We start from the raw sequence: 13,866 nt of genomic DNA, 5'->3' as shown, positions 1-13,866 counted from the left end.
AGTGATCACACAGTCAATATCGAATCAATCAATGGCGAAAGAGAAAAACAACTCTCAAACTGTTTAATAACTCGTATATTAAGTCCCACTATTGATTAAAAAAAATCATATAAGTGTTTACTCTCTTAGATTCGGACAGAAAAATGTGTCCCGAGCTGCATTAGTTTTGATAATGGAATACAAATCCCCAAATGTTCATATAAATAATTATAAAACATCAATATCAACACAATTTTTTTGACTATCACCTAAAAGTATGACCAGGCCCTTTGCATTTCATTTGATATTGGGCTATATTACAGCATTTTTTACTTATAGACATGTAGACATTGTATGTTGTTGGTCACTGTTGCTAATTATATATATCAAATTTACACCTATTTTCATCAAATACATGTGTACATAATATTTTTATGTTTGTTCACCTTTGTTGCACATAAGGTAAAAGGTATAAGGTTTTTTATCACTCCGCATATTTTTACTTCATTTTCTTTAACTACAATAGAACAGCCTGCATTGTCTAAGATTTTGCCTATTGATTGTTATATAAATGTCAGAGGAGACAGAATATTAATATAATGAAAATACTGGCACCATTATCACATCTGCTCTTAATTTTCCCCGTCTCTCTCCTCGGCGCTGAGTCTTCCTCACATTTCATTTACAGTAAACTTGTAGTTTTGGGCTTTCTGTTCATCGGATTCCATTTAGTTTTCAGCTCCATCAGCTGTAGCGTTGCCAGACGTTGTTGTCATTTTCAACCCATGGCTATGCGATCCATCAATAAGAGAGGTGTGGTGTCAGTGCTGTCTGAAGATGTGATTTCTTTGTTCCTTTGAGGCAACACCTTTGACAGGCGGCAACAAGTTTGGAGATAAGACTTGAAACAATGTGCTCAGCAGGAACGTTAGAGTCCGTTTTGGGGATTGACACCTGTGCTTCAGATGAACCATCGGGTATCGCTTAGACAGCCCACACATCTTTATATCAACAGCTTGTGACCTTTCTGAATGCCAAAGCGAGGGGTGTTTGTTCAAATCAGAGCGACAACAGAAATGGCCTCGCGTTACATAAAGTGCAGAGTGATGAAGGGCAGGCAGCCTTCATCCCTTTCGGCTGACACGTGGGCCTGCTCTTCAGGCTACAAGTTTAACCTCCTGGTGTTAAGTAGATGGATTCTGGAGTGGCCAATTAAAGAACTGTATATCTTGTTAACCCATTACACACAGTGAGTAAGCCATGTGGAGACTCTAATAGCTTCTGTCTCGACATAAATGGCTTTATTGAAATGTGAAGTATTGTTCAGTTGAATACTCTGTCATAATCTCTTTGCCGTTTTTCTCTCTATATCTTTCCCACTTCAACACTCACACTTTCAGACCAAAATTTGCACGTGTATGTGTGGTTTGCCAGTGGGTGACTGTTCCTTCCTGTTTTTTCCTTTCTGTATTTTTGTGTCACGTGACAGTGTTGCGGTTGTCGATCTTTTATGTCTTTAACTTAAGTGTCGCTTGAACAGAGATGGATGGGAAAACGTTATCCTGAATCTTTGCGGAAAGGGGTGTCCACCCAAGACCCCAGGAAGAGTGCCAGGCTGTGAAGGCAACTTCTGTAGCAGCCAAAACGTGTAATTACATAGTCATGTGATGCACTGGGGCCCAAAAAGACTTTTACCCATGGGACTACATTGTGGAAGAAGAGACGTTAAAATGAAGGAAAGACTTTTTTCAGTTGATCGGATGATCTGGGTAATCTTATACCGGGAGCTTTCTTGGGTTCATGTGCCACTCATAAGCTTTGAGAGGAATGAACGGGGCTCTGCTGCTGTATCCAGATTTTAATTGTTATATCAATGTGTCCACCGGGTTGTCATGTTTCCATCACAGCTGATCTGCCAATGAATTCCAATTGTACCTTTACCCATCGAAGACGAAATCCAGCGTGTGTTTTTTGTCTAGTGTTAAAGGTGTATTACTGTTGAACACATCATCTTGTTGCTTTGGGTTTCTCGCTTCATTCCCCAACCAGACTTCACTCCTTCACCTCAGATCACCTTCGTCTGCCTTTCTCCCAATGTTCCCTCCTGTCTGCGATCGACTCACTCACTCGCGGTCTCTCACAACTATTCCGTCCCACATTCCCCAGCTCGCAGGTTCTTCTCTTCCCTCATGCTCCCTCTCTGCGTCTCTGCCCGCCCCGCCTCCCTTCTCTTGTTCTATATCCATCACACCTCTCTCCTCTCTTTTCTTTTCATGGACTCGTCTCTGTCATCCTGTGTGTGTGTGTGTGTGTGTGTGTGTGTGTGTGTGTGTGTGTGTGTGTGTGTGTGTGTGTGTGTTATGTGTGGAGGCTCATTGCCATGCCTCGGAGCAGGTGCAAGGGGTCCAGGGAGAGGGGTTTGGATAGACGAAGCGCTCCCTGACAGAACAGGAACAGGATCGGTTTGAGGAGAATTAACCCAGCAGGCCTCTCCTCTCCCTCCTTCTCTTTTCTGTCTGTCTCTCTCTTTCACTCTCGCTCCCTCCATCTGTTCGGACAAAGCTTCCAGACTGTGACATGCACACAGTGGTGGTGGTTCAACAATGAGGATAGGTTCGAGCACAGGTGCAAAAAGGAACTCTTGGTTTGTTCTTTTCTCAGTTTTTCCTTCAATAACATCTAAATGAGATAACATACACGGGAGAAAGAGTCATTAAAAGAGGGTAAACATCAGATTCAAATCTAATAAACACATTTTGAATCAATTTTCCAGAGTTTATATCATATTTTGTCTCCGAGGAATATCAGGAAGCCGTAGAGGCTTAATACAGTATGTGTGCCGTGAGGTAACGAAATCATATGGAGCAGGCCTGATGGGAAAATATACAAATCTGACTTTCATATATTCTGTAAAGTTTCGCTCACCCTGTGCAACGCGATCCGCGGCGAGGAGGGTTAACCCTCTATCATGTGTTATTAATTTGTCTGGCTGTCAGTCGAAACACACATATGTCTGTATTTATTTCGGTGGCCTCTCAGGCTCCATTAGAGGGTCAGGTTATTGCGTTTTGATTATATTTATTCCCTCCTGCCTTTCATTTCCGCTATCTGCTCTGAGAAATATTACCTAGAAATACACTTCCCCTCCGCTGTTGTCAAAAAATTTGACTGATTGATCTTTAAATAAATATATAAGAGGTAGTTTATTGCTTTGTTGTGATGAAATGCTGTAACCGTAAAGGGGGAAGGAAAGCTCAGTTCTGTCTATCCTCATAGTGTATATTACATTCAGTGCGATGGGTATCATTGACGTGCATGCAATACTGAGCAGCGGTGTTTCGTGTGTTGTTGTAGTTGGTTGGCTGTAATGTTAAGATTGAATTACAGTATCATTAAAGCGAGACTCTTAAGTAGAAATAAATTCTTAAAAAAAATCTACTAAATTTTATTGGCCTTCTCTTAGCATTTTGAGGAAATATGCTCTGTTGAGCACTTGCCAAGAGTTGGCTAAGACTAACTTCAGTTTTAGGTCTGACTTAAATATGATATGAAGTATCATATGTATAATATGAAGTGTTAAATGTGAGTTTTAGAGGTGCTGGTAGGCCGATTTTTGTCGTTTGGACTGAGCCAGGCTCCCCGTTTTCCTCATTTCCAGTCTTTGTGCTAAGCTAGCTAACTGTTTTTTCTTTATCTTCAGACAGACATGAGTGGTACAGATCTTCTACCTGCAAGGAAGCAGATTTGCGCGAACTATTTTAGAAAAAGAAGGCAAGTTAAACAAAACAGGGAAAGCTAGACGTCATGAGGTATGCAGTTTTTTTTATATATATATATATATATATATACATATACATACATACATATACATATACATATACATACATACATACTGCACTGTTTGGCTGGTAAACCAAATTATAAAAATGAGAATGACCTGCTTAGTTTTTTTATTTTCTTAATGCACATTCCTTTCTGACCCCTCCTGAAAGTATTTCTGTCCTACGTCACTGTTATTGACTAACCCCCTGGAAACTAAAATTGATGCACTTTTTTTTAATGACCTAAAGCAGTGACACGGGCCTTATTTGATGTAAGATTGAATCACATTCAGGCACTGCGAAAGCACAGATTTCTGATGTTTTGGTTTGTGATGATTACTAGAGCCTGTATTTCTCTCTCACTCGCTGTTGCTTCTCATAAACCTCCTGGATCTCACAAGAAAGGCGCCCAGCCGACAGCGCGCGAGGCACAGTGGAGGTGGAAGAGGAGGAAGTAGGAGATGCAATTAATAACAACTCTCAATATAATCCTGTCCCCAACCGATGCCTTCGGATAGAAGCCAGATAAGAAGGGACAGGAGCGAAATCAGCAGGGGGTGGGAGGGGAGGGACTTGGGATGTGTCGGGCTGTGTGGGGATAAATGTGGAAGTCTGTAAATAACAGCACAGTGCACAAGTTAAACAGGCGGCGATAAGACGGGAAAAATGTGTTTGCGTTTTATGGTCATGCAGGATCCCCCCCCTCGCAAATGTTTTTGCGGGGGAAGTGACACGAAGCGATAGGGGGGAATTGCTGCGACGTCGTTGTTTCTAATGACGGCGCGAAGAAGCACTCGGTTTGGTGTTTTCTCTGCGCATGCTAATGTCCAGGTTGCAAAGCTTTCCTGACCTAAAGAGACGGCGAGCAGAGGAAAGAGGAAAGCTACTTTGACAGTAATGCCTGCTGTCTGGTGAAACTGACTTTGATTGACATTGTGGGCTTTACTGGCAGCATAAATCCAAAGCCACAGGGAGGAATACATACGGTAAACAGCGGTAAATAAACAGTCAAAGACTCATCCCTGCACCCATAGCCTCGTCTTTCTACATCACTCCCTGGCAAGTGAGATTATCCCTCTGCACTTTTGTTCAACACAAACCGCAGCGACAAGCAAGAAGAGTGAATCCCGGGCTTGTTTTACCGTCCTGGCTTTTGGCGTACAGACAAGATTGGGAAATTGTTGACTTGATTGCACTCTCCGCAGTGGTATGCCAGGGAAGAGCACGCAATCATTTGTAATTTACTTAATTTACAGATGCCAGTTCAGAGCATGCAATTGAGAATAGCGCCATTTCGCTGAAAGGATGGGGTCATTAAATGTGGAGTGCGCTTGTGCTCGCGTGTGTCTGTGCACGCTGGTGGAAATGGTTTTGTCAAGTTGCATGTGGCTTGGCTGTAGATGTACCTGCTCACCCCTCCTTGTTGTTTGTGTGACGTGAACGAGCTGCCCCTCACGACTGCTCTGAAGAACCTCGCTCTTCAACCACTGCGATGATGATCCGTCCGTGCACGTGCCTCTAATTTTAATTGTAATGTCACTGATGTACAATTGATGACTTCATTCTTGGGCTGCAGAGACATAAACAGCCATAAACCACCGAGGAAAGCATTACAATAAATCACAAATAAACATGTTTCCGCACACTGGAGACTCGTAAAACAGACTGCTGTGTGTCTCCGTGTTCATTTCTGTCATTGTTTGTTCATGTGTTTGTTTCCTGCGAGCCTCTGTGGTCGTCTGCATTATTGACTTACATGTGAGTTCATCAATAATTAACAGCTTCAGCAGCCTTGCCACAGGCTCGCATCATTGCCAGTAACACACTCAAAATGTGAGGAGTGTTTTGAACCCGTGTGCATGAGGACAAGGTTGCTTCCAATGTTAACTAAGATATCGTTTTGTTTTGGCCTCCTCCGGTATATTACTGAACCTACCACGCCACCTTTTTTGTAACTATCCAGGTAAAAGGTGTCAATACCCATGCTCGTGATTAAAGGTGTAATATGTGAGAATTGGCCACCTGTCAAATACATACTCAAAAAAATAGCCTATCACCAGACTAACTGTTAAATGTCATTAACAGTAGTTTCTTGAGCTAGTTAGCTCAGTTAGCCGTGCAGCCAGCAGTCCGGACTGGGAGCTCGGGGACCAAGAGGTGTTAGTGTTTCCACCACTAGCACAGGCGCTTGGCGACTGGAACAGGCTAGCTGGTTGGCATGCTAACTTCAGTAGCATCATAATATCAAAACTGCTGTTGATAATTTTACTTGATTTAACATTTCTTAACAATGCCCCTTTAAGCAAAATCCTCACTGGGTAACTGATTTGAGTTTATTCATTCACGTTGATCTGTAAATAGTTCTCAAATAAAAAATGAAAATAGCCACGTCCCATCAACTAATATCAATTTCAGGCTTAAATACATAACTTCCTACTAGTCCCGCCCACCACCAGTTTAAGTACCACCCACCTCTCTTAAAAGCCATGCCCCTTCTGAGTACAGATGCTCAAGGTAACGGTGCGTTTCATTTGTTCACCTCAATTCCTGGTGAAAATGTAGGGCCAGATATTTTTTACAAACAAATTCTTGAGCCTCCCCTCTGAGTTTGTAAAAAGCCTTTGCAATTTAGGTCAGATACGTTAGTCTCACAATAAAGTGTTGCTATAGTTTGAACTTCTTAACTTTGAATTAGTCCTGGCCACCTCCAGTTTAAGCACCACCCACTTCTGTTTAAAACCACGGCCATTTACAATACAGATAATTTAGTTTGTTGAACAGTTACATACTGATGATGGAGTACTCGCTCATGCCTCATTCGAATGCAGACAAATCCATAATTCTAGGTTGGTAGGTTTGGCTGTACACCAACGCTTTGGGTCGGTGGACTTTTAATACATTACTTGTATTATGATCCCTAGTGGCTAAAATGACATATCATACATTTAGATAGCACTCGTTCATCTTAGTGGTAAACACTTTTCAGCATCTCCAGAGCACACATACTGTATTGTACAATTTACAAGAGCCTATCACCCCATATCAGCCAGACCTCTATCAATTGTTGCTATTACATGAATAGTTCATGAATTTGCTCTGGTTCCTTAGATTTAGTCAATAAATCAGCAGCAGACTTATGTAACATTTACTGTTGACAGATTTCTTTTCAACCTTTCATGGATGTTCAGTCACAGAGGGTAATAAGAGATAACAGATACAGAGGCCGAACGCAACCAACAGAGACGAAAGAGAAAAGAAACGATCTGACAGACACTGCACGAGGAGGGGGGGAAATCCACATTTTTCTGCAGTTATCTCTAATTTTCCAGAGCTGGGAGAGGTATCAGAGAGATTTAATTTAATTAAACAATGGTCCAGCCATGTTCAAGGTCAGATGTGCTGGCTCAGACTTCACTGCAGAGGCAATACGTTGAGGGTGAGGACCTGGAACACACAAAAGCCTTTAACAATTTCTGTGAATGATAGAAAATAAGATTTTAACACCACATGAGGCTAGTGAACCACTGGCAGTAATTACAGTCATTACACAGGTTCAAATCAGAATAAGTCATGCTTGGACAATTACATTTCATCAAATCAAAGCCCTGCAGGTTGCCAGTTGTCACAGCTTAATGACAGAATTTCAAACTTTGAATGAAATTTCATGGCGTTAAGGTTAAGGGACACATTTTGACCACTTAAAATTGGAATTGTATTTGAAATTTCTTTCAGAGTTCAAACAGGAACACTTAAATGGAGATTAAAATAAGTATCAACAGAATGTGAAGAAATAACACTTTTGACGCTATGACGTCTGTGTACTGTGCACAGATATCTACTTAGCATGCTAACCAGCTAGCCATGTCCCATCCCTGTCCAAAGGCCCCCTAGATGCAGGGCTAACCAAGTTTACTAGTTGCAGGCTGCTCTAGTAACTGCAGCAGTTAGCAGTTATTAGTTATCTATATTTTTTACCTCGGAACAATGGTAATCATTATTAAATTATCCTTCTTTATAACAAGCAAGCATTAGTCTGCCAGTTAAAAGTGCAACATGTAAGGATTTTAGTTGAAAACACCCAAAAAATTACTAAAATGATCAACCGAATGTGAAGAAATAACAGTGTCTATGTATTATGCTAAAAGATATCTACTGAAGCTAACATGCTAGCCTCGGTCCTTCCCAGTCCAAAGCTCCAATGCTGGCACTGTCAGCTTTCCAGTGAAGGCAATGTTCTTTAGCTAGTTTCTCTCCCCTATATCGTTCCTGGGGTGCTTTAACGACGAACACTGCCGATAATGGTGGTGGAAGGGTTGCGACTTAAGTTTATGGCATCTAAACTCACTCCATGTATCTACACTGTTTGAATAACTGACAAAATGCAGCTTACATATAGCACTTTTTGGGGGAGTGTCATTTTCCCCCCACTGCTGTTTTCAACCTGATAAACTCAAACTCGGTCTGGCAGTCGTACTGAATGCTGGACATACTTTTTCACCTTGCTGAATGCAAATGATCAGTAATTTTTTCCGACACGTTGCTGGAGACAGATGAACTCACCTCACAGCCTTCAGATGCTGCGCCTGCAGGGTTTGGTGAGGGGCAAGAATTGGCTATTAATCAGGTTTTCTTTGTTTGGTGTTGGTGTAAATACATAAATTATTCTCCAGGCAGTTCTGTTTCTCCAATGCTATAACGTGCACGAGTGTGGGTGGATGTTTCTTAATTGGCTGGAAAATAACACACAAATGGAACGACTGCAATTAAAAAATGTAAAAACTGACACTGATGCTCGTCTTACTGTGTAATTACACTGCTAATCTTAAAAATCATGTCGGTGGAATTTAAGACATGCGTAGTAAGTCGTGTCAACATTAGCTGCTCTTTTTTTTATGAAACATCTTGCAAGAGCTCGTTCACTATAAAACATGTGGTACCAATTATTATGCTAGGGGTCTGGTAAGTGTTTTATTGAGAGGATCATCCAAAGATATTCTACCGCTGCTTGCTTGTTAATGGCTAATGAGCCGGTTCAATAGCTATAAGCTACTTGCTGCATCTGACATGCATCATCAGGAGGCTGCAAACGCGTGAGACTGACTTCCCCCTTTAGAAAGATCCTCTAAATATATCTCTAAAAACAAGCCAAGCAGATGTTATTAGGAAGAAGATCATAGTTTAAACACTAACAGTTGCTTGTAGAGATGGAGGACATTTGCAGAAAGACGAGAAGAGAGGATGGGGAGACACAATACAACGGATTGTTGGGGTAGTCAATTCTGGCTACGAATTAAGTTAAAAGGACAGCTGAAAAATACATATTTTTCTCTTACCTGTAGTGCTTTTTATCAATCAATCTAGATAGTTTTAGTGTGAGATGCTGTGTTTTGAAGATACTGGTCGTAGAAATGTCTGCTGCCTTCTCTCAAATATAATGGAACCAAACGGCACTCAGCTTCGAAACACATTTGAAAAACTCAACAACGTCTCTTACAGCAATTCTAGGGAGGTTTTTAAGGGCCAAAACAATATATATAAATAAAAATATAAATGCATTAATTATTGTTTTACAAGAAAACAGGAGGGAAGACAGAACACTGGGGCGAAAGACAACACAAAACCAGAAAACACACATAAAACACACGCACAATGAAACCAGAATCTACAGAACGTGTGTGAGAATAGGAAACATTTTCTTCCGCCCAACTAAAAAATGATTGAATAAATAAAAAATAGCCTCTTCTCATAGAAGCTGTGATGAAAGCTAAGTGCCAAATAAGCCTCTACACTCACAGGAAACAGTGGAGACGGTGTGAACCTTCACCGTGCTCTGCATCTGTTAGCCAATCAATTTCCTCACCTCACCGTATCGGAAGTGGAGTCGTCTGTGCTCTGTCTCTGTGAAACCGATCCTCTCTCTTAAATGGCGCGGCGACCACAAAGCCGAGCGAGCGAGCCACCCTCAACACGGCGCCTCAACCTCTTTCCCACTCCGTCCATCTCGCCCCCTAACTTTGAACCCCGATCAATGCCTTTAAGTGTAACGTGATCAATAGTTTGGGTATGGCCTCGGTTCCTGCAGCGCCAAAAATATACTAAGAGGGTGACGTGGCCATTTTTACGCTTCCTGGAATTGGAAGTATGCGATGAATCCTGAAAACAAACTAACTGTACGGTTTACAGGCATTATTGATTCATTTGCGTCCTGTACTTCGCTCTCGGTTCCAATGCTTCATTTTCCCTTTTGTTGCTCTGCTTCCTTCATTTTCTCCTTCCTCCTCTTCACCCCCCTCCCTTTTTCTTCCCTCAGTCACTCCTTGTACATTTGATTGGTGTGAGGGATCATCTGGGCTTCAGCATGGATGGATGCATGGGTCAATATCTAAAGAGGATTGGAGCTCAAATGAGGGCCGCACTACCTGAGAAAAGCAGCCAAGGGAGAAGACGCCTGAAAGCTAAGTGAAGCAAAAAGCTCTGAAACACAGGCAGCAGCAATTTGCAACTTGTGAATTATGCCCTGCAGCCAAATTACAGTCGTGCATTGATTCTTTCTTTCTCTTCTTTTTTTTTTTCACCTTTTCCTCCGATTTCTATCTTGCCCTCTTGCCGCCCCCTCCTCTTGATGGATATTTCTTTTTCTTTTAAGCTGCACTTTATGTGCCTGGCGTGAGTGTCTGCACGACTACTCCACAGAGTTTCAAAAATTACATCCTGCTTCATCTTCCCACTGATGCACACAACACACACTCTGACGCTGTCAACAACACTAAGACAATGTAAGTTCCTCTTTGAGATTCAGAGGTCTATTTTGAGATTAAAAGGCAATTTAAAACCATCTGTTCCTCCTCACCAAACTGCGTGAGAACAGTAAAACGTGTCATATTAAGTGTGATTGGTAACTCGCTTTAATCGATGTGCAATTAGAAAGCCGGAGCCGCTGCAACAGGAAGTCGCTCGCTCATTGGAATGTTTATTGATGTCCGCTGCTGCATGTTAATTACGTGTGAATAATTAGTACTCGCAATTTCTAAATAGATTCCTTTTAATTTACCAGATGTAGCGTCGGCCTTTATTTTAATGCTTTCTATTCTTTAAACCAAATGCTGTCCTCTCGTGAAAGTCAAGCGTTCCTATGGTGTTCACACAGATCATGTCGTCAGTGTTGTTTCTGAAAATGTGGGGATTTGTGTTCTACATTTAACCGTGTCTGTTTGTAGGCAAACATAATTAAGATAAACTACAACATGATGTGTTTCAGTGTCTGTTTACCACAATTTTATTGCAGTCAAGTTGGATAAATACGCCGTAATAATTCACTGAACAAATAGTCAACAGTGAGAGTTAATATCAATGTCCTGTAGCGTTAGCTTAGCGCAGGGGGGCACAGGAACACAGTTAGCCACCTCTAAAAGAAGAGAAATGCTCCACCGAGTGGCTCAAAGGTTATTTTATTTACAAGTTGACGTTTCTTAGCCGCTAGCTAGCTAGCCAGCGATAGATTGAGCTGTGTCCGCTCGATGAGCTTTAAGTTGAGGACGGGATTTCTTTGTAGCACTGCGCTGCACAGTCACCAGGGCTAAGCTAACGTTAGCTGCTGATGGTCAGAAATGCCTGCTAACCATGTTCTGGCAGCTTGTTAACGCACAATATCTTGTTTTTGATGAGTAACTGTAAGATGTTAGGCTACATTACAGATGCTAATCTTAGTATTGCTGTTACTTTAACTTATTTATAGTCTTACCAGAAGAGTTGATATCAATGTCTTGTTGCGTTAGCTCGGCGCGGGAGGAACGGGGAGAGAGAGTTAGCCTGGTCTAAGCTAACGTTGGCCGTTGGTGGTCAGAAATGTATGCTAACCCTATTCTGGCAGCTTGTTAAAACACAATGTCTTGACAACTAACACAAGTAATAAGTAGGATAATGAGTAATGCATGATGAATAATGTGTTGTGTAGTGCTAGTCAGCGATTCTTTGGTGGTGCCGGGTTAGGGTTAAAAGCTAAATCAATTATCCGTAGATGAAGATAAGGATTGAGAACGTATTTAACCAAGATGTTTCCACAGAACATCTGGGAAATTCCCCCTATAAATAAATAATGCAAAGAAAAAATGGAGATACCACATAAATCATGTTAAGTGCTTAATTATATAATTAATCATGCATAGCTTAGCGCAAAACACAGAAATGGAATTGATTACAATGCAGAGTGTCCGTAATTGATTCATATAAGTGGACACAGATAATTATCACCAACCCAATTAAAAGTGCGACAAACAAGTGATCTCATAGAGGAGCAGTACTGTCTGTCTCAAATAATTTATGAGCATTGTAATTACCTTGCTGGCTCTCAAGTTCGCCAGAGGGATGAAGCATAGTAAACCCAGAGCCTGCTTTATGGAAAAAAAAAGAAGAAAAAAAAAAAATACAGGCCAGGTCGGTGCTTGTCCAGACATGGCTGACATGGTTTTGATCAAAAGGCCTTATGTTTCTCCTCTATACTTTACTAAGCCCGGGGTGCACTGGGAATATGCAACAGTGGCAGGTGAATCAGCGCGAGCATTTGTTTACTTCACAGAAGCAGGAAGGAAGGAGAGCTTGACGGACTGCTCAGCATGCAGACCACAGGCTGTGGAGAAACATTTATTTATTCTGTCCAGGAGGAGGCCCAATCCCAGGAGGAGGCAAGTCCCTCCAAGAGTAGTGTTTGCGCCGGCATAGTTAAACAGATATGCATGCAGAATCACTCTGTAGATAGTTAAACTACTCTTTCTTCCTCTCTTACCTTGATTATTTTTTTTTTTTCGCCCGTGACTCTCTCCAGGGTGTCATTAGGAAAGGCATCACATGAAGAGAAATTGGTCTTTCAGATCTCTCATGCATGCCGTATCATTTGAGAGTTACATCCTGTTTTTACTTTGAACGTATAATAGAACCCAAGTAACTATTTCCAGTCATGAATAGAGGGATTCTTTACCCTTTCTTCTGAAGTTCAAGGTCTAAAAAGTAAAATAAAAAACGGTCAAAATACTCTTAACACTTGTGAAGTGAAATGTTACAAATGAGCAAAAATAGAATAAAAAGCGGCACAGGAGGACATCAGGTGTGTAATTTGTTGGAATTAATATTATCATTGCCGGTATCCCAGCGGGCAGCACGCTCGTTTTGCGGGCGCGTGAGGAACGTGTTGATTGCTACTATTTTTAATGAAGGATATCTAAATTTGTTAAAAAAGAAGTTTGCACCACCTCGAGTTCATCTGTTACCTTGATAACACTGCAATTCCAGAAGAAAAGAAGATTCTCTCTCCTTCAGATAGAGGAGAGGCTACTTAACCATCACTTAACCTCAGGTAACTATCTTCCCATCAAAACCAAAAAGGAAAATTGGAGATGGATGAAAATCACCAAGGGCAAAAAGGGTTCTTCTAAGCAGATAAATAATGTACTCGGGCGCCGGGTTTGGATTCACGGCACGCAGCCGATGGATAAAATCGTATCACTTTTATTCTGGTTGCAGGAGGAAGTTCATATCAGGTTCTGCAATCTCAAATACGTGTGATTAGATTCCCTTAGCGAGGCTGGGAGGGGTGGAGGTCAGAGGTCGCGTGGAGCCGGTGGGGGCAGATGGCAGCGGGGGGGTGGGGGGTTGGTTTGGGAGCGGGGAGAGTGGAGGTCGGACAAGCCACGCTATCACAGGATTCCCCCCCTCGGTAAATGATTTAACTGTTGAGGTTAAACTCTAGGGCATCTGTGGAGTGTCTCCATGACTCTGATAGAGCAGTCAGTCAGACTCCTGATGTACTGTAGCCATCCTGTGATTGGTGCTGAGGTCAAACCAAATGACCTTCCATCAGACGGCACTGAAGGACAGTCCAGATAATGCCGTTAGCATACAGGATTGAAAACTAACTAGAGGTTTACCTAAAGTGTATTAACTTTAGCAGTTCAGATTAGTTGAAACTAAGGATTAATTTGCATTTTCACAATTATATTTGTATTTTATTTTATTTTCTAATCTTGTCTTCCATTTTCTCCATCTTCTATTTAATGTTTTAATGCATTATGTG

Source organism: Pagrus major, chromosome 10 (genome assembly GCF_040436345.1).
Source record: "Pagrus major chromosome 10, Pma_NU_1.0".
Classification (NCBI taxonomy): domain Eukaryota; kingdom Metazoa; phylum Chordata; class Actinopteri; order Spariformes; family Sparidae; genus Pagrus; species Pagrus major.
This window is presented reverse-complemented; position numbering follows the sequence as displayed.